Here is a 20714-nt window from a genome sequence, read left to right as displayed (position 1 = left end):
ATATGAATAAGCTATTAACACATTGAATACCACGCTAATTTCACATGGTTTGCCCGACTGACCACACGGTAGATAACTACAAACTAAATTTGCAAATATTAGACAGATTTTGCTAGTTTTTTAAAAGGTTTGTTTAGCATGACATATCTGAAAAACAGTGGTGAATTATATAAGCCAATGAATTGGTTAGAAATAATGGTGGATAAAAATCTACTAAATTGAATTTATTAAACCAAGAATCACAATTATTAAACTACCACTTGAAAATATTCATTCACTGTCCAGAGCAAGGTGGCATCTCTGTGTATATAAATAGAACTATTTTTGTGTGCTCTATATTGCATTAATTTCTTCGAACAATTTTAGTAACGATAATATAAAAAAAATTAAAAATTTACTCGAATTATGTGTTTCTAATAATCTTGGCCTCGCCGGTCACCGGTAACCCCCTTGGCGCTACGAACAAACTCAGTGCCGGTCACCGGTGACCCCATGGCTCAATGTGTTAACAGTTTTTAAAAACTTCTTATGGTATGTTTAAGAGGGTTATCTTAGAAAATATCTATTCTTATCATAATAAGACAACAATAGTTTTATAACTATTCTTGAATATAAACTTGAGCACATTTTTGATTTTAAAACTACAAAAAGAACTTACAAAAAATATCCACTTAGTTTAAATATCATTTATAAAAAAAATAAAAAATACATTCTCCTTTTATAAATTAGGTTAATTTTAGTGCGATAAAAACCAGTCGATTTCTGCAGTATACGACTTAAGACAACGAAATTTGTTTTTAACTTGAATGAAAATCTATTTTTTCCAGGACACAAAAACTAAACTTCGAAAATATTTCTGAAATTTTAATTAACAAAACCTTCTCATTCTAAAGCTTGGCGTTTTCTAAAACAAACTCATTTTCTGTCTTATTTATCTAAATTCATTTCCCCACTCCACGAAAACGGCCACGATACTCATTGATCTATCCAAGACCGTTCGCAAGAGGGCAGTAGTGAAGAATTTTCCTGTTCCCTGCGTATATTTTCCCGGTTTCGAGGTTTCCCCAATTCAGGAGATGCTACTAGAATTTCTTCTCATTCACCTTTACTTTGGAACGAGTCCTTCATTTTAAAGTCGTTTGGGGGTAAGAATATTCTATTTATATTATCGTTTTCAATGCATTTCTGTACTTATGATTCGATTTAAATTTATATCAATGCAGACGATTTCTCTAGCTTCATGAAATCGATTTCTGGAGTCTCGATTTTCACGTTTTCTCCTTGGAGGTCGTAATGCAGAGACGAAGTGTGGAATTCTTATAAAAAAATAATTGCATGAATGGGCGAATTTGTTATCTGAAATTCGTTGCATAAAATTGAAATAAAATAGACATAAATACCAATTTGAATTTTAATTCAAAAGAATATTGTCATATCGTTTTGATTTTACGTGATAGATTTAAATAGTCGTTTGGTACGTCCAACTTCTTACGAAATTTTTCCATTTTCTACTAATGTAAATAATTCAATAAAGTATTTAAATTATGAGTAATTATTATTATAAACTACGTTTTAAGTAATAAAACAAGAGAAAGTTATTTAAATTTCCTTTGGAACGTAACCTAAACGTAGGCCTTATTTACATTAATTGCTTAATTATTGGATAAAATTTTATCAGAGTGTTAACTAAATTTTTTAGTTTTTCTCTAGGAAAAAATTAGAGGAACTGCTTAGTATAGTAAAAAATAATAAAAAAAACTTGAAATATAAATAAAGCTTACATTTAATGTACATCGTTCAAGAACTATAAAATGACAAAACTATATCCATAATGTTTATATATTGGTTTTATTTTTATAGATCTCATCGAAATAACCAATTACTTCTTAATTCTAATTATTGTTATTCGTTACTTTTTGTGTAAAATTCTTCAACTTTTCATTGTTGTACTAAACAAAGCAATTATAAATAATTTTATAATCAACTTTTTAAAGAATTATATCTTTTAATTACTCTATTTTAATTAAGAAAAAATTTTGGTGCTCCCTTAATGTAGTCGTGTTACCTTAATCTAGTATTTCTTTTCATTACTTTTTTAATCACTAAATAAATTTATGAAGAAGTGCTTATTGTTTCTATTTTTCATCTGGCAACAGTACATAAACCGCTTTAAGTTTAAAAAAAATGAATGAATTCGTAACTTAAGAGAAAATTACTGTTACATATAGCATTTTGCTTTAGAACTTAATACTGCCAGAGATTCAATTATATATTTAAAAGAAAATTTTAAAAAACAATTAAAAATTTATTTTTATTTATGTTTAAAGTAGTAGCAAATCTATGCTTTGCTTTCTCTTGCCAATTTTCATTTAAAATAATTTTAACCACCACTCCATATAAATGTATGATAATGATTTCGATGGTGTATATAGGTTTCAACAAAATAAAAAACTATTCCAGCCTACAAATGAAATTCAATTTTCAATTTACTAACACTTCGCGCAAATAATAAAACTTTTTAGATATTCTACATTACTTATAAAATATATGGAATACAAGTAATAGCATGAAATGTGGGGACTTTAGTATATAAGTATCAATTTTTAATCTTAGATCAATTTAAGCCCATAAACATCAGTTTCAAATCGTTTGAAGTAAAAATAAAAAAATAAAAATTTTTTGCAAATGCTAAAGTTAAGTGAAAGTTGTAAAATAATTAAAAAATCTCTCTCATTCTGTTAAAAGCCACAAAAAGAAAAATGTCTAGAAATCAATAATATAAAAATCAAAATTAAAATCAATTAATTTGTATTTGATATTCTTTTCTTTTCAATATAGATAGAATCACATAAAGCATAATTTCTGCCATTTTCATGAATTTAACCAGTTATTATAAAACTAGCTCTAATTAATTATTGAAATATGCTTAGATTTTTATTGCCAATACATAAACACAATACCAATGATTATAAATAAACATAGGTATGAATTTTTTTGTGAAGAATTCTGATATTTTAATATAGGTTTATCGAACTTCACTGCCCATTTCCGTTTAGTCTGTTAGCAGAATCGATCGAATGAAGCTTTGATTAACTGGCGAAACTATTCATCTAACTGACAATCAATCGTAATTTTCTCAAACCAGTCTATTAGCAGTCTATCAAAATAGGGATAATATCATGCGATGCGTACGAATTCGCAGCCAGAATGCCGTAGTTAATATGTCATTTTAAATGTAATAAAATAAAATAATGAAAACATGATTCGAATTTCTTTTATTTTATAACCGTCGTTGAACAGCCGGCCCAATTTTGAATTTACGAACACCAATGTTCAACTCCATAGCCTTGTAATTTTGAACCTAATCCAGCAGACACGAAAACTCCTGGATTAAGATTGGGAGAAATTTACCTTCGTGGAGGATTTTTTGATGGAACTAACCCGCTTGCGTTAAATGGAAAGGAAAAAAACGAAAACCTCACACAGTTGGCCTGACAGCAAGGAGACTCAAACCCACTATCCGTCTACCATTGAGGATATATTTACTTCATCACTGAAGTCGGTGTGAATCTATGTGGAATTCGTATCGGCCAGCCATCGCTGGGATTCGAACTCGGTTTATCTCATTGAGGGCAAACGCTCTATCCCCTGAGCCATCATTTCAAAATTCGAATTTACTGTAACATATTATTTAAGCTTACTTATATTAACCAGGAAAAATTAAGAAATTTTGCTATTCATGAGTAGTAAAATTTTTTACAATTGCCATTTTGTAAAAAGTTCTTAACACTTTTTAGAAAATTTAAAATTTTAAGTGATTAGAAGCATGTTTATATATATAATGTAAGGAAGCATTTCTTAAAATATGGTAAATATTAAATTGAAGAAGAATTTTACGAAACAAGCATAAAATAATTTCAAAACATTGTAATTTTCAAAATATTGTAATTTTCAAAATATTGTAAAATATTCAAAATATTGTAAAATATTCAAAATATTGTAAAATATTCATAAAAATCCCATATTTATTTTGAAAATAATAATTGGATGGATACGGGTTGCGCGAGCCCTTATTTGGTTTAAAGGCATATGGAGTCTGTCTACTTCAAAATTTAAAATTATATGGTGCATATATTGTAGCATCAGACGAAAGTTAATTTTCGTTCTATTTTAAAAAATCGTCAAAGCCGTCACTGTTTTGGATGTTCAATTTAGCTCTACATTTTTTTTTGTTTGACTTTAAGAATTAGAAATTTAAGTTACGAAGGTGTATGGAAAAATGTACACAGAATTCAATGGCATAAAAAATTAACATACTATAATTAGTTATGATTAATCATTAATTGTTAAACTTGTGTTAACTATTCAACACTCGACAGTTCGTAGGAATGTAATTTTTTAGTTGAAATTTATCATACTGAAAGGGCCATATTCAATTATAAACTTAACGAGCTTTTTAAAAAAATTTCGACAGTTATCGTTTGACAGTCATCGTAATTTAAAGTTTTATTTTTGTGATTTTTTTCTCACTTTTTTTGCTTTTAAATAATGATTATTTATCCATTGTTGTCGAAAAATTTATTTCGCTCGAGATAGTTATTTTTTGAAATCGCAAAAAAAAAATATATAAATAAAATAAAAGAAGTCGATTAGATGTTGCCAGATATAAATCAAAATTGTTATCAATCAAATCGTATTGAAATAATAATAAATCATATAGAATTTTTTTTTAAAAATATAAATGTCTTGTTAAAGATCAAAACCGTTTGCAATTCGAACTGTTTTGCAATATCAAGTTATCGTTATGGATTGTTAACAAGCTAAATTATTTTTGATTTATTACTTCTTATTGTGTCACACAGTGTATATCCGCAAGTTTAACTATTTCTTATTGAAAAAAGTTGATTATTTTTAAGGCAGTTCATTATTTTTCAGACAGTTGATTATTTTTCATACCGTTATGTACAGTTGATTATTTTTCAAATCTAAGTAATCTTTCCTTTTGTTACGATTAATATAGTAACAAAATTAACATATTAACGATTATATAAAAACGATTAATATATTTCGTATTGTGTCACGCCTTGTATATCCGCAAGTTTAAATATTTCTTATTGAACACAGTTGATTGATTTTATGGCAGTTNCAGTTATTATAAAACTAGCTCTAATTAATTATTGAAATATGCTTAGATTTTTATTGCCAATACATAAACACAATACCAATGATTATAAATAAACATAGGTATGAATTTTTTTGTGAAGAATTCTGATATTTTAATATAGGTTTATCGAACTTCACTGCCCATTTCTGTTCAGTCTGTTGGCAGAATCGATCAATTGAAGCTTTGATTAACTGGCGAAACTATTCATCGAAATGACAATCAATCGTAATTTTCTCAAACCAGTCTATTAGCAGTCTATCAAAAGAGGGATAATATCATGCGATGCGTACGAATTCTGAGTCAGAATGCGGTAGGTAATATGTCAGTTTAAAAGTAATAAAATAAAATAATAAAAAAATGATTCGAATTTATTTTATTTTATTACCGTCGTTGAACAGCAGACCCATTTTTGAATTTACGGCAACCAATGTTCAACTCCATAGCCTTGTAATTTTGAACCTAATCCAGAAGACAAGAAAACTCCTGGATTAAGATTGGGAGAAATTTACATTCGTGGAGGATTTTTTGATGGAACTAACCTGCACTTGCGTTAAATGGAAAGGAAAACCACGAAAACCTCACACAGTTGGTCTGACAGCAAGGAGACTCAAACCCACTATCCGTCTACCATTGAGGATATATTTACTTCATTACTGAAGTCGGTGTGGAATTCGTATCGGCCAGCCATCGCTGGGATTCGAACTCGGTTTACCTCATTGAAGGCGAACGCTCTATCCCCTGAGCCATCATGGCAAAATTCGAATTTATTGTAATATATTATTTAAGATTGCTTACATTAACAAGGCAAAATTAAGAAATTTTGCTATTCATCAGTTATAACATTTTTTACTGTTGCCATTTTGTAAAAAGTTCTTAACACTTTTTAGAAAATTTAAAATTTTAAGCGATTAAAAACACGTTTATATGTATAATGTAAGGCTTTCCTTTGAAGCATTTCTCAAACTATGGTAAATGTGAAATTGAAGAAAAATTGTACGAAACAAGCATAAAATAATTTCAAAATATTTTAATTTTCGAAACATTGTAAAATATTCAAAATATTATAATTTTCAAAACATTGTAAAATATTTAAATTATTGTAATTTTCAAAATATTGTAAAATATTCAAAATAATGTAATTTTCAAAACATTGTAAAATATTCAAATTATTGTAATTTTCAAACTATTGTAAAATATTCATAATTCCATATTTATTTTGAAAATAATAATAATTGAATGCACACGGGTTGCGAAGAGCCTTTAAGTGGTTTAAAGTCATACGGAGTGTCTACTTTAAAATTTAAAATTATATGGTGCGTATATTGTAGCATCAGACGAAAGTTAATTTTCGTTCTATTTTAAAAGATCGTCAAAGCCGCCACTGTTTTGGATGTTCAATTTAACGCTACATTTTTTGGTTTTGCTTCTAAACACTTTAAGAATTAGAAATTGAGGTTACGAAGGTGTATGAAAAAATGTACACAGAATTCAATGGAATAAAAAATTAACATAAGATAATTAGTTATTATTAACTGTTTAACTTGTGTTAACTATTCAACACTCTACAGTTCGTAGGAATGTAATTTAGTTGAAATTTATCATACTGAAAGGGCCATATTCAATTATAAACTTAACGAGTTTTTTTTTTTTTTTCAAATTTCCAATTTGCTTGATAGTTATCGTAGTTCGAAGTACAATTTTCGTGATTTTTTTCTCACTTATTTTGCTTTTAAATAATGATTATTTATCCAATGTTCTAGAAAAATTTATTTCGCTCGAGATAGTTATTTTTTGCACGCGCAAAAAAAGTATACATCAATGAAATAAAAAAAATCGATTAGATGCTGCCAAATACAAATCATAATTGTTATTTATCGAATCATATCGAAATAATAATAAATCAATGGATAATAAATTATATCGAATTTTTTTTTAAAAAATATAAATGTCTTAGAGATCAAAATCGTTTGTAATTCGAACTGTTTTGCAATATCAGGTTATCGTTATGGATTGTTAAGAAGTAAAATTATTACTCATTCATTACTTTTTATTGTGTCACACATTGTGTATATCCGCAAGTTTAAATATTTCTTACTGAACTCAGTTGATTATTTTTATGGTAGTTCATTATTTTTCAGACAGTTGATCGTTTTTCATACCGTTATGTACAGTTGATTATTTTTCAAATCTAAGTAATCTTTCACTTTGTTACGATTATTATATTAACAAAATTAATATATTAAACAATTATATAAAAACGATTAATATATTTCTTATTGTGTCACGCATTGTATATCCACAAGTTTAAATACTTCTTATTGAACACAGTTGATTATTTTTACGCCAGTTCATTATTTTTAAGACATTTGATTATTTTTCATACCGTTATGTACAGTTGATTATTTTTCAAACCTAAGTAATATTTCATTTTGTTACGATTAATATATAAAAACGATTAATATATTTCTTATTGTGTCACGCATTGTATATCCACAAATTTAAATATTTCTCATTGAACACAGTTGGTTATTTTTACGGCAGTTCATTATTTTTCACACAGTTGATTATTTTTCATACCGTTATGTACAGTTGATTATTTTTCATACTGTTATGTACAGTTGATTATTTTTCAAACCTAAGTAATTTTTCATTTTGTTACGATTAATATACAAAAACGATTAATAAATTTCTTATTGTGCCACGCATTGTATATCCGCAAGTTTAAATATTTCTTATTGAACACAGTTGGTTGATTTTATGGCAGTTCATTATTTTTCAGACAATTGATTATTTTTCATACTGATATGTACAGTTGATTATTTTTCATACCGTTATGTACAGTTGATTATTTTTCATACCGTTAAGTGCAGTTGATTATTTTTCAAATATAAGTAATCTTCTATTTTGTTACGATTATTAACAAAATTTTTCTTACGTAAAATTATAATAATTATTCATTTTACAAACAAAATGATCTCTTTTGCTTTTAAAGTATCGAATTTAAAAGAAAAAAAAACAAAAATAAAAATGAGAAGCCACCATGAGAGTTGGCGAGCTGAGCGATCAGGGTGCAGAGACTACTAGTAAAATAAACAATTAGAAAATGTATTTTATCTAACAGGAATCAGATTTTCTTCTTCTTTTTTTTAAGTTTAAGACTAGTTAAGAAATTAAAGCTAATGTGTAACACGAAATTAGGTAACATATGTCACAAAGGTTAGACTACAATTGGGTACTTGCAATCATAGAGTTGACAGACTGAGGTATCAACCAACTTTCTCAACTCTATGCTTGGGTACCAACTATCTCAACTCTATGCTTGAGACTCGAGAAAACGACGATACACAAAAAAGTGATCTATGAACTCAGCGTCACTTGATCGTTTATAAGCCAAATAGCGTTTTACAGATGAGCTAAGTTTATTCACATAAGTAAGAATGTTAGTTAACGTGGAGTTAATTAAATGCAACACCGTATCACGCATCGAATTTGTTAAAATACAATTCTTTATCGTCTATGTCTTTTACTTAACTTAGATTTATTATTTGCTTAAGTATTTTATGGTAACAGTAATATACTTTTGTTTTGCGTGCATGGCAACTTCGATGCATAATTAGTTTGTTTATGTTCTACATGGCTTCGTGTCTGTTTTTGTATTAAGATATAGATAGTAAAAGAATTGAAATCTTTGTGAAAGAATATAGAATGTGTCACTTTAAATTGATGCTTGACGGGGTTGGCTTACTCGAAACAAAGTGGAAAGAGCAGTTGTCAACGTAAACAAATGCTCCGTTTCAACAAGAAATCAGAATCAAAATACCTACCCTACGCCACTACGTCATGTAAAGGCCCAATGAGATATGCTATAAATTCAGTACAATTTAGTAGTTTTTCATTCTGATTCAAAGACGCGTATAGAAGAATGTTCACATAATACTGACTAAATTTTTATAATAATTTAATTATATTTTCTAATTTAAGTTATATTTACAATTACAATACCATGACATTTACTCAAGAATATTATTTATAGAATTTATGGAATATTTTTAAAAATTTCATGCACATGTTAAAAGTAAATGTCTGTACATAATTGACTATTTTATAATAATTAAATTTCTCTTATCCCTAATTTAAGTTTGCATTTACAATCATATTATAATTAAATTTGATAGGAAATATTGCTTTTAGAATGAAGGGATTTTTCAAAGAATTAGTTTAGGAATTTTTATAAAGTTTATATAAAATGATTGACTATATTATAGTTATTTAATTTTTTTATCTCTAATTTAAATTTACGTTTACAATCATATTAAATTAAATTTGAGAGGAAATATTGCTATCAGAATCTAGAAATCATTTTAAAAAAGTTCATGATAATATTTCAAAAATATCTGTAATTTAAAATTAGAAGTAGAACGTTTGTACCAGAATTTTATAATAGCGTTTGCACAAAGCTTTCAGTTGTGATGTATTGTATTGTAGTTAAATTGTATTGAATAGTGCTTGCCCGCATTATGAACTAGTTCGCTTTCAACCTTTATTTCTGCCCAACTTTGGCTAATTTCAATTTTTTGTTGTCCTCGCGAGAAAATAATTTTCAATCGGAAATTTGTAAACATATGCGCTATTGCATATGATTGCGTATTGCATACACATACGCTGATTGTTTATGATTCATACTCTTACTTCTTACTCAAATGATAATTTAGATTTTTGTTGCTCTCACAAGAAATACATTTTATTGTTGTTGTTTCTTTTATCTACGTATTAGTACTTTATCTAATATTAATAGATTTTAATGAGCAGTGAAGTCTTACTCTGGGGAGAAAAAAGAACTTAAAGGTTTGCAGTAAGCTACAGTTTTACAGGGATTCTATAGATAAAGTAAAAATAATAAAATGGTTGCATCAGAAACATTTCTCTTCCAAATATGTCTCTTCAAAATGCTTTTCTTTTTATGGATTTTAAAAACACTGTTTGCGCGTTTGATTTGTTACTTACTGGCCCGGAATGGATTTGCACATGGTGAAAATTATATAAATTAACTAAGAACTTTTTAGCAAATTTATTTACAATAACATACAATTAACTCAATGCTTTTGTATATAATTTAACTACTTTAGTTTGGTATCCATTGTTTTTTTTAAATCAAATTTTGAAAGAGTTTGTCGATTCGTTTTTTGGATAAATAAACATTACTACATGTTCTTTTAATTATATTCATTTGATTAAAAATGGTACATAAATAGATGTTTTTAGAAACATTAGAATTCCAAGTAAATAGGTTATTTATCTTAAATTAAAGTCATTTCTGTTTTCGTATAAATCAACAAAGTAGATATTTTCTTCCTTTATAGTACCCAAATCCAAAAAATTGAAATTATCATCATGATTTCGAAACAACACTAATTTCACGGGGTAAATATTATTAATAAAATAAAATATTAATATTATTAATATTAATAAAATTGTATATATATATATAGCGCTGAAATCAAATTTATAATATTCAAAATTCTTAATAGAAATCATAGTTTTTTATGTGAATAAGACAAACGTTTGTTGCTACTTTAAATACGCATTTCGGTGTTGTAAATTATTAAAAAACAAATTTAGAAAACTGTATTTTAAATGAACTTTAACGAAACTATTACTTTTAATTTTTAAGCATTTTCACCAAATATTATTTCACATTATTAGTAAACACACAATTCAATGTTTAAAATTGGTAATGATCTTGTTATTTTCAATTTTAAAGATGTATGTAATTTATAATACCTTTTAATAATTTGCATTTTACAGTGCTATTAAATGCATTTCGTATATTGTAAAATTGAAATAAATTATTATCCGATTAAATTCTATAATTTTTTTTTTAATTATAAAGAAAGAAAAAGCAGGAAGTTCTTCGACGAAATACAATAAGAAGTTTCAAATAGTAATTACAGTACTGAAAACTGAAAACAATTTTCATGTAGTATTTCAATTTCCATTTCATTATTTTTTTTAATTTCATCAAAGTCATATTTTCTACGCCATAAACAATTGATAAAAAATAAAAAGCTATGGTAAAGAAGCGAATCATATTAAATTACAAACACATTAGAAAATAGAAAATTAAAGTTTCTCCCTCAATTCTCATAAGTTCAAGCTTAATGTAGAAATAATGAGAAAGTGCTTGTAGCCATAGCAACAATTGAATTTTGCAATCATTTGGCTACAGACATTCTTTCTAAATGGAACTGGAAATTAAAACTAAATAAGATATTTCAGTTGTAACTTGATTAGAACATCAACAACTAATCAATTCAAATATACGTTAACAGCACTATAATAGTTATCGAAAAATCTTCATTTTATATTACAGTTGGAAATTTGTATAAATTAATTCTAAATTGAAAACGTAAGGATGATGACAAAATTTAATGAAACATATCTTTTAAACAATTTAATCCAACAATATGAGCTGGATATAGTTCAATAATATTCTAGCATACAATTTTCAAACAAAATTCGTTTAGTTAAATTAAAAAAAAGAACATTTTTATTAAAAGAAATTAGCTTATTCGCAAATCATATGGCAAATAATAGAGAATAACAAGTTTAGAGTAATGAAAATATCTAAATATATTAGAAATTTTTCATTTTTGAGATGTTTTTCAATACATTCAATGTATTCCTTTTCTCCCATCATTTAACGTTTCTTTATATTTATGTATGTTTGGTATATGGGTGAATCTTTCTTTTTACTTCTTTGTATTTTATATTCGTTTTGCATTTTAGAACATATTTATATAATGTATATATACCTGATAAGTTTTATTCTATTCGTGGATGATTTTTCCAAATAGCAGCGGAGGGAAAATTGTTGGCAATATTTTTTTCGTATTTTGCTGGAAGCTTTAAAACCATTAATGTGAATTTCCTGAATTCATGCATTTATTTAATGATAAAATTTGATGAAATAAAAGTTAAGGTTCTCTTACGGGAGATATTTCAAAATTAAGAATAATTATACTAAGGTAAAAATTCATTTATATGATGCGTCGATGTCTTTAAAAATAAACAAAACAAAAAAAAAACAATGCAATTGTAAATTTTATTAAAATGAAAGAAGAAAAGTAGAAAACAAACTTACCAAAATGAAGCAAAAGAATAGTAATATTTGGATCAGAGAATAGTAATAGGAATAGTAATAACTGGATAATTTAAGTAACAAAACCCATAATAGGATAAGAAGTTTATAAAATTCAATTAAAATTGTAAAATCATTCAAAACCATTCTTTATTATATATATATATATATATAATGTCACCTTTAATTTATATGAGAAATAGGATAGACATATTAACTTTGTATGAGCAAAACTACGGCTATTGTCATTAAAATGCCATAAATTAAAAAAACATTTCTCATTATTCATTTTCTTAGTCTTCAAGTTTGACAAATATTGTGCATATTAATTACAAGTAAAAATATATTTTGGTATTTTTTAATCATGAAAAACAGTACGTTTGTCATTAAAAAATTATCTGTTAGATTATTTGAATTATATTTGCACTAAAACATTAAATCCAACAAAAAAGAAGTTAAACAAATTTCCTGCCATATTCTAAAATTTATCAATAATTGACTTAGTAAATTAAAGAAATTTCAATAATAAATAACTGTTACTGATAGAGCTAAATAACTACAAATGAAAGAAAATTTGAAAAATAATCGTTTGGAAGTGAGCTGTGTTACAAAGATTTTATCTTTAACGCAAAAAAAATAAAATAATAATAATAATAATAAAGACACCGGTGTTTTATGCTGCATGAATTATAAAAATGCTAAACATAATATTTTTCGCTTATTTTAATTTATTTCGCTTTTTTTATTTTACAATATAATAAAAAAAGTATGTAAAATATGTTCAATAAAAATTCTGCTTCGAAGGGAAATGCAGATCCCGGATTCTGAATGAATAACTTAATTTAAAAATTGGGTTGAAAATTGTAAGATATGTATTTCTTAATTAAATGTAAGTTTCCCAGTTGCATTATATATTTTTTTTACTATTACTTTGCAGTTTTTAACTTGAAACTTAAAATTCACTATATACAGGTATTTATGATTTTTCTTAAATTTAAATTTAAATTTTTGACCCCCATAATTTCAGTTCCCCATAAGTTGACCAAAATAATTTTTGGTAAATATTTGACCACGGAGACATTCTTCTATCGACTGGAAATTTCAAATTTCAAAAAAAAATAATAATAATAATTTTTTTTCGTTATGCATACTTTTTACTTCTAATAGTATCAGTTCATTTTCATAAGAATACCTATTTTTTAATCTATACAAAATATTATTTAAGTCAATCTAATTCGAAAGTACTTAGTAAACAAAGAACAGTATCATATTTTATCATACACCGAGCCATTTTCTCTCTTTCCTAAGTTAGTGATACAAAATCAACAGCGCTCAATAAATTTTATTTTTTTAATCTTTCGATTTTCGAGTTATTCTCCAAACAGGAAGGCAAACATAATTTTTCCAAACTTTAATTAAAATCCCAAAAGGCTTCGCACTTTGAGAAGTGGAATATATATCTCTACATAGGCAGATCATTTTATCTTCTCTTTCCCCCCACGGCAACGCCAAGAGCTAATGAAAATTTCGCCAAAATAATTGGAGAAAACGCTTTATATCGTTTGGAGAGTCTCTTAATGAGAATTACTTCCAGCGAAATTTTTGTATTTCCCCGGTTCATTTATTTATTTTTTTAAGGTAGCAGACTATATCTTTCACGATGTTTTCGATTTATTCTGAACGCAATTAAATTGCTTACGATGAAAAATTGAGACTTTAATAAGAAAAATCATCTGCTAACTTAGCGAGATATTTAAAAAAAAATATTTAACAAAAACTATATGCTAAATGCGAATACCTTTTTTCATCCTATTCAGAATTTTTTTAAAGTCTTTTTTACTTTGAGACAATCATATGAATTAGCATTTAAAAACGCTTCACTGTGACGTCACAGCAACGCATTTTAAAAATTTTCTTTTCTTCCTAGTTACAGAAGAGCTTCTTATTGCTAATTTAGCGAGATATTTTTTTAAACAAAAATATTTGACAAAAACTATATGTTAAATGCGGATACCTTTTTTCATCCTACTTAGAATTTTTTAATGTCTTTTTTATTTTGAGACAATCATATGAATTAGCATTTAAGAACGCTTCACTGTGACGTCACAGCAACGCATTTTAAAAATTTGCTGTTCGTCCTAGTTACAGAAGAGCTTCTTACTGCTAATTTAGCGAGATATTTTTTTTAAACAAAAATATTTAACAAAAACTATATGTTAAATGCGAACACCTTTTTTCATCCTATTAAGATTTTTTTAATGTCTTTTTTATTTTGAGACAATCATAAATTAGCATTTAAGAACGTTCCACTGTGACGTCACAGCAGCGCATTTTAAAAAGTTTCTTTTTGTCCTAGTTACAGATGAGCCTCTTATTAACTTTGAATGGAAATGTGTAATTGAGGCTTAGTTAACACTCCATAATTTAATGTTTCTTTCATACTTTTAAAATCATGTTTAATTTTCAATTTTTTTTCATATTTTCAAAAGTTTTTTTTTCCTTCTAAAAAACAAACAAACTAACTACTACTTTATTTAACAATAAACTGAGAAAAAAAATCTTAGATGGTGAAAAGCATTAACTATACGAAATAGCACTTTTAAATGTTTATACTTCTTTTAATATAAAAGAAATAATCGCGAATATCAAAATCATATAAATATGCATTATATTCAACATATATTCATTTCGTAATTTTTCCGTTTATATGGAACGGTTTACCGGAAATTCGGGTTTTCAAAATTAAATGTTTTTATTACCTTAAAGTTAGTAAAGCATATTAAAAACTGCATAACGTGTATAACATCAATAAAACCTGCAAAGTAAATTGAACCAAATAAAAGGCTTTTATTCCATGTTCTAATGTACCATGATACAATTACTAAATTTCATTACTTATCATAAAACCATATTTTATTGTTAATTTTATCAAAATCATTACCAAACACTTTGGTTAAAATAACCGAGATTTTTGGTCTTTTTTTTTATAGAACCAGAAACACGGTTCCTTTTACCATATTCTGGTAGTTTTGACTATATTTTTTTCTGGGTGCGCATAAAAATATTTTATTTCTTTATTGTTAATCATTTTTAAAATTATTTTTACTAGGAGGTATTTAATACAACTCACCATAATGTAATAAAGGGGTTGGTGAAAAAGTAACAATTCTTCGATTTTACTAAAAAAACGGCATGCAAGATAAATGTTTTTTATGATGTAAGCGATATAATTTATGTAAGAAAAAAATTTATAGTTTCTCATTAGCGATTCGTTGTCAGTATAAAGGTTCCGGTATTATTCTAAGAGTTAAGACAACTGATTGAGAGACACAGTTCTAGTTATGATTTTACCATTCAAAAAGAAAAGCTAAGTGAAAAGAAAAAAAAAGCAAATCGCGTGTTATTTCTGAAAAAGGAATTAAAAAATTTATATTTTTGTTTTAAGATATACATTTTAATAAAATTATAAAAGGCAATAATTATTACTTATAAAGGTAATAAAAGGTAATATTATTCTAAGCGTTAAGACATGACGATGGGGAAACATGATTCTAGTTATTATTTTACCATTCGAATAAAATAAAAAAAAACTAGGTGAAAAAAAATGGCAAATCGCATGTTTTTTTTAAAAAAAGTTTAAACTAGCGCATAACATATGCATTTTAATAACTCAATTCATTATCATAAAACAAATTAACTTTAAATGAAATTTACTCTAACAATTCGAGAAAAATATATGAAAGAGAAGCCATAATTTTTAACATTGATATTTTAACCAATCTTGAAAGCAATGTTTTTTTTTTATTCCTAACAAAGAATGCTTGATTGGAAGAGAAAAAATCGATTTATTGGTCTGGAAAGAAAATTGTTCGACGGTACCACCAACAAAAAGCTCTCATGGGGTGTCCTTTGAATGGCTGCTCCATACCATCACAACAAATAGATCTGTAGATGACAAGGCCACTCTGCAATCTCCCATACATTTTTCCAGGCTAGGGAGAGTTTTCGAATCTTTTCAAACTCCTCTCGAATAAAGAAGTTCAGGGAGAATTTTTTTTAGGCTTTATTTCAGATTGCAGCATAAGAATTTATAAAGAAAATTTCAAAAGGATTCACAAATAATAAAAAAAGGACAACCTTGTTTGCATGTATACTTAAATAAATTAAAACAGAATTAATGCTAATCCCATAATCCTTTATAATTAAATTTAGAAAAAAATGCTTTAATTAGAGAAATAATTTAATCATATTGAAACTTAATGGTTTCTTTGTATCTCATTTTTTAGTCTTAATCTATTATTTTGTAAAGTCATATTCTAAAGTCTTAATTCATAAGTTAAGTTCGCACTTCTGGAAATCCTTAGGCATCAAAGCACTGCCATTTGGCAACAAATATTTTTTATGTCTATTTACTCTATTTTGCATGTGTTTTCTTAAATGCACATTATATACATGGTGTTTAGTGAAAAAGATACTGATTTCAAAATTGAAAAACTCATAAACAGATACACTTTAACATGTTATTGAATTTTTAAAACGTACCCCTCATCACCTTAGATATTTCGATAGGCACAAGTTTATGGAGAAAAAAATAGTTTTTGAAATATTAAGCACTGATATACGAGTATAACATATGGAACATTGATGTACGGAACATCATTTTAACTTAGCCATCATTGATTTAATGTGATGATTAAGAAAATGAGCGCTGAAACAGGATTTTAAAATATTTAACATTAATGCAACTAGTTTAAAATACTGAATATTGCTGTACAATTATTTGTGATTCTTCCTCTTTTGAAAATTATGTTAAATATTATGTTTCATATTTGTATTGATATTTTAGGGTTATTTTTGAGTTAATACTCAAACATCGTAGCACTTCCTTACAGCAAGTCAAAAATAGGCATTTTTAAATTAAAAAATATTCTATTAAAATGACTGTAACCTATTTAAAAACCCGGTGAATTAACGTAGATAACATAAAATATATATACATTTAACGCATAATTAGATACATTTACATGCTGCTGTAAAATACTGAAATATCGAAGCACTTCAATTATCGTTGCATCATACATTTTTAGTCAAAAATAGCAATACACTTTATTTTTAAACAAAAATATTTTGTTAAAAATGGCAATAATTTATTAAAACTCCTGTGAATATGAAGATAACTAACATAGATAACATAAAATTTTTGCTTCCAAACCTAAGTAATAGTATTCCAAATTGTAATATAATCTCATCTCAAATTATAAAAAACGTCTTTAAAACTAGTACATTGTTTTGGAACAGCATTACAATAGTTAAAAATACGATTAATTAATAAATATAAACACTCTAAACTTATTACATACAATGTTAAATATCTTAAAATTCAGACTCCTAACAATTTGACTATGCCCTCATAATATTCAACTCGTGAATGAAGACTACTCCATACATAAAACGATCAATTCACAAAAGCCTGAACTGTCTGCACTGCGCTTAGAGAGAGCACGGGTGTAGTAAACAGATCTTTTCATTGGCTGAATAACCAAATCGAATTATTTCAGTATCCAATGGTCTATTTCCATCGATATTCATCACCTAACTAAAATATGAGAGAGGCGACCTGTGGCCTCAGCTCCCAGACGTTCTAGAGCAGAATAATGAATAAAACGAAGTCTTTGAAAAGTTCTAGTAAAATTGGCCCGTTGCCAGATTTGATTCAATAATAATGTGCGTAAAAGGTGGAGTGATGTTAAATATGTATAAGCCGCAAGTAAATAAATTCGTAAAGGTTTCTGGAATTTGAAAGAAAGTTAAAGTGCAGAGAATTCTTATCTAAATATAGAAAGGAAATAGTTGCCAATATATAACAGAATATTAGATAGTGAGAGAACTTTTAAAGAACTAACTTTTCAGACTCCAAAGAAATAATCTTAAGGCTGACTCAGCTTAAAACAATTTATCCAGAAATTAAAATTATAATAAAAAATGAATAAGATTTTTGGATATTCCAACTTTTGAGATTGCTAGAACTGCCATTTCAATAATTTTAAGTGTAATTGTGCTATATTCTTAACTTTAAATTCATTGAGGATTACATTATTTTTTATATTAAATCATAGTATTAAGTAGTGACAAACTAATATCGGTAGAGCTGATAATACTAACTGACGCTGGGGTTCAATTGCTTAAACATAAGCTGTCTCCCAAAGTTAATGATTATGCATATTAAACTAATCATCTGAAGTCAAGTTCTTTTCCGAGAATTATAATTATGCTATGTTATTTCATTCTAATATGTTATTTGAAATGTTCTAAAAAGTAAAAATTAGAAAATAAAATATTTGATCGCAAACGTTAAATTTTATGTACTTTAAATAATTATCTACGCGTCACCGTAAACTCGGCTACTTCACTATCTATTGGCAACACTGTAGTTATTATTTATTTTGTTAGGTTGTCTTAAATAATAATTTAACTAGTGTCAAAAATGTTTTTTATGCTTTAAGTATTTAGAATCATTTTTTTTAAAAATAATTTAAGCCGTGTTGAATAGTTAGTTGAAAGTTAAGCAGTTATTTAGATTTATTTTTGATCCTCCTTGAACCGGCTATAGAAATTTTAACCATAAGCGGTTCTGTGGTGCCAAATATATATACAAATTATACACTAAATTATTGGTCATAGGGGCAAAAGCATGCATGTATTACAGGGCACTTAAAGTATGGCTCGAGAAATGCATGTAGAAATAGAACCCACGCAATAAAGCATTGGGATGAGTTTTTTTTTTACAAATATTAACTCTCGAAAAAAGAAGGAAATAATTTTAATACCTCTGTTGTTTACTACATCGTAATGTCCTGAACTAAATTGATTCACACATCAACCATTATCTCTTTGTATTCGAGACCCATCATAACAAAGTGTTATATGATATACTTGATGTAGGGGAAAAACTCCAGATGTAGATTGCTTTTTGCTACTTCTGAAGGACATTATGACGTTTACCAACTAATCCAAAACGAGCTAATTAAAGTACTTACTTCTCAAATTAACGGCACTTTTTCAACTGTAAGAACTGTTTGGAAAAAAAGTGCCACCGAACTTGACTTTTTGACTCACAATCAGGAAAAAAAGTGCCACCGAGCTTGACTTTTTGACTCACATTCAGGAAAGAAAAAAAAAGCCCAGCGATGCTCTGCTACCATGTAAACAAAACCCAATTCAGAAATTGACTGTGCCTCTGTTATGAATTATCTGCATAAAATAATCCATAATCTCATCGCGCTGCAGTTATGACCATATCAACAAAATAATTCTGATTCTCACAGCGCTGCAGTAGTGGCGATACTTACGGTTTATTGTGTGATTTAAAGACTGCCAAACAGATTTTAAATTATTACTAAAATTCAATACGTAGAAAACTTCGCGAACAACTCTTTAATTAGTTAAAATTGAAATCTGAGTACTTCATCTACACAACACAACAGCCAGATGTTGAAAAAATTCGGTTGCAATCAATATTTTCAATTTGAGTTATGTTGAATTTCCATAACTGAATATTTTTAATTTTGCTAAATTAAGGGTTTTTTTTCATCCCAAAAGTATATAGTGTTGATTTACCTTATCTATTTTTTTTAATTTTTTGGGATCGGGATAGCCTGATTTGTAGGGCATTGGGCTCATGTCCAAGAGGTCGTAAGTTTGTTCCCAGCCGGTCGAAGTCTCCCCGTGTAGTAAATAGTGACTGGTGTACGTTAAATCCGTCGGGTCGCAAAGTCCTCCATCTTCCCATAACAAATCAATACTTCTGAGAGTTCTGCGTTGGAGATTGATCGTTCTCTGGTTCAGGTCAAAATAACGATCTGTGAATGGATGTATGAATGGGTCCGCCCTATAAACGGTATGTGACGCGTGTGTGGCTAAAGTCATACTCTTGGCCATAGATGGCGCCACTGAAAAACAAAAAATGCACCATCTGCCTTAAATTAATTTCATCAAGCAGACTTGCTGGTACAGCAAGTGACATTAGAAGCAGCAACGCTGCATTCTTTTAATTTTTTAAAATTTATCACATTGCTCAATTTTATTGAATACTTCTTGTATGAGGCTAGCTAAATATCACGCATTCAGTAAATAGAATCGCCAAAATATCACAGAAGTTATATTATTTCGTAGTTCACTAGTCTTTTATTACCCTATAAACAATAAAATATCAAGAACTAACTTTATTTCTTCATAATTTATTTTTGCAAATTATGTTCCAAATTATTATTTTTCAATTCATTTTTTTATTTCAAATACACATAATAAACTATTTAGATAATTCATTATCAATTTTCCTTACTGGTAATTGTTTTCAGTGGCGCTATTACCAGTAACCTCTTAGAAATAAAATCTCGCCGTGATGGGGTTTAA

The 20714-nt window shown here is 27.2% G+C and overlaps 1 protein-coding gene across 1 annotated transcript in view; it reads left to right on the top strand.

Annotated features, from left to right (window-relative positions):
• Window positions 1-502: 502 nt before the first annotated feature.
• LOC107443081 (solute carrier family 7 member 14) overlaps window positions 503-20714 on the top strand; it is an 82583-nt gene continuing 62371 nt past the window's right edge. The window contains exon 1 of the mRNA XM_016056829.4: window positions 503-1145. The gene's annotated coding sequence lies outside the window, so the exon portion shown is untranslated. The remainder of the gene's footprint in view (window positions 1146-20714) is intronic.

The sequence above is a fragment of the Parasteatoda tepidariorum genome, chromosome 10, assembly GCF_043381705.1.
Source record: "Parasteatoda tepidariorum isolate YZ-2023 chromosome 10, CAS_Ptep_4.0, whole genome shotgun sequence".
NCBI lineage: Eukaryota > Metazoa > Arthropoda > Arachnida > Araneae > Theridiidae > Parasteatoda > Parasteatoda tepidariorum.
This window is presented reverse-complemented; position numbering and strand designations above follow the sequence as displayed.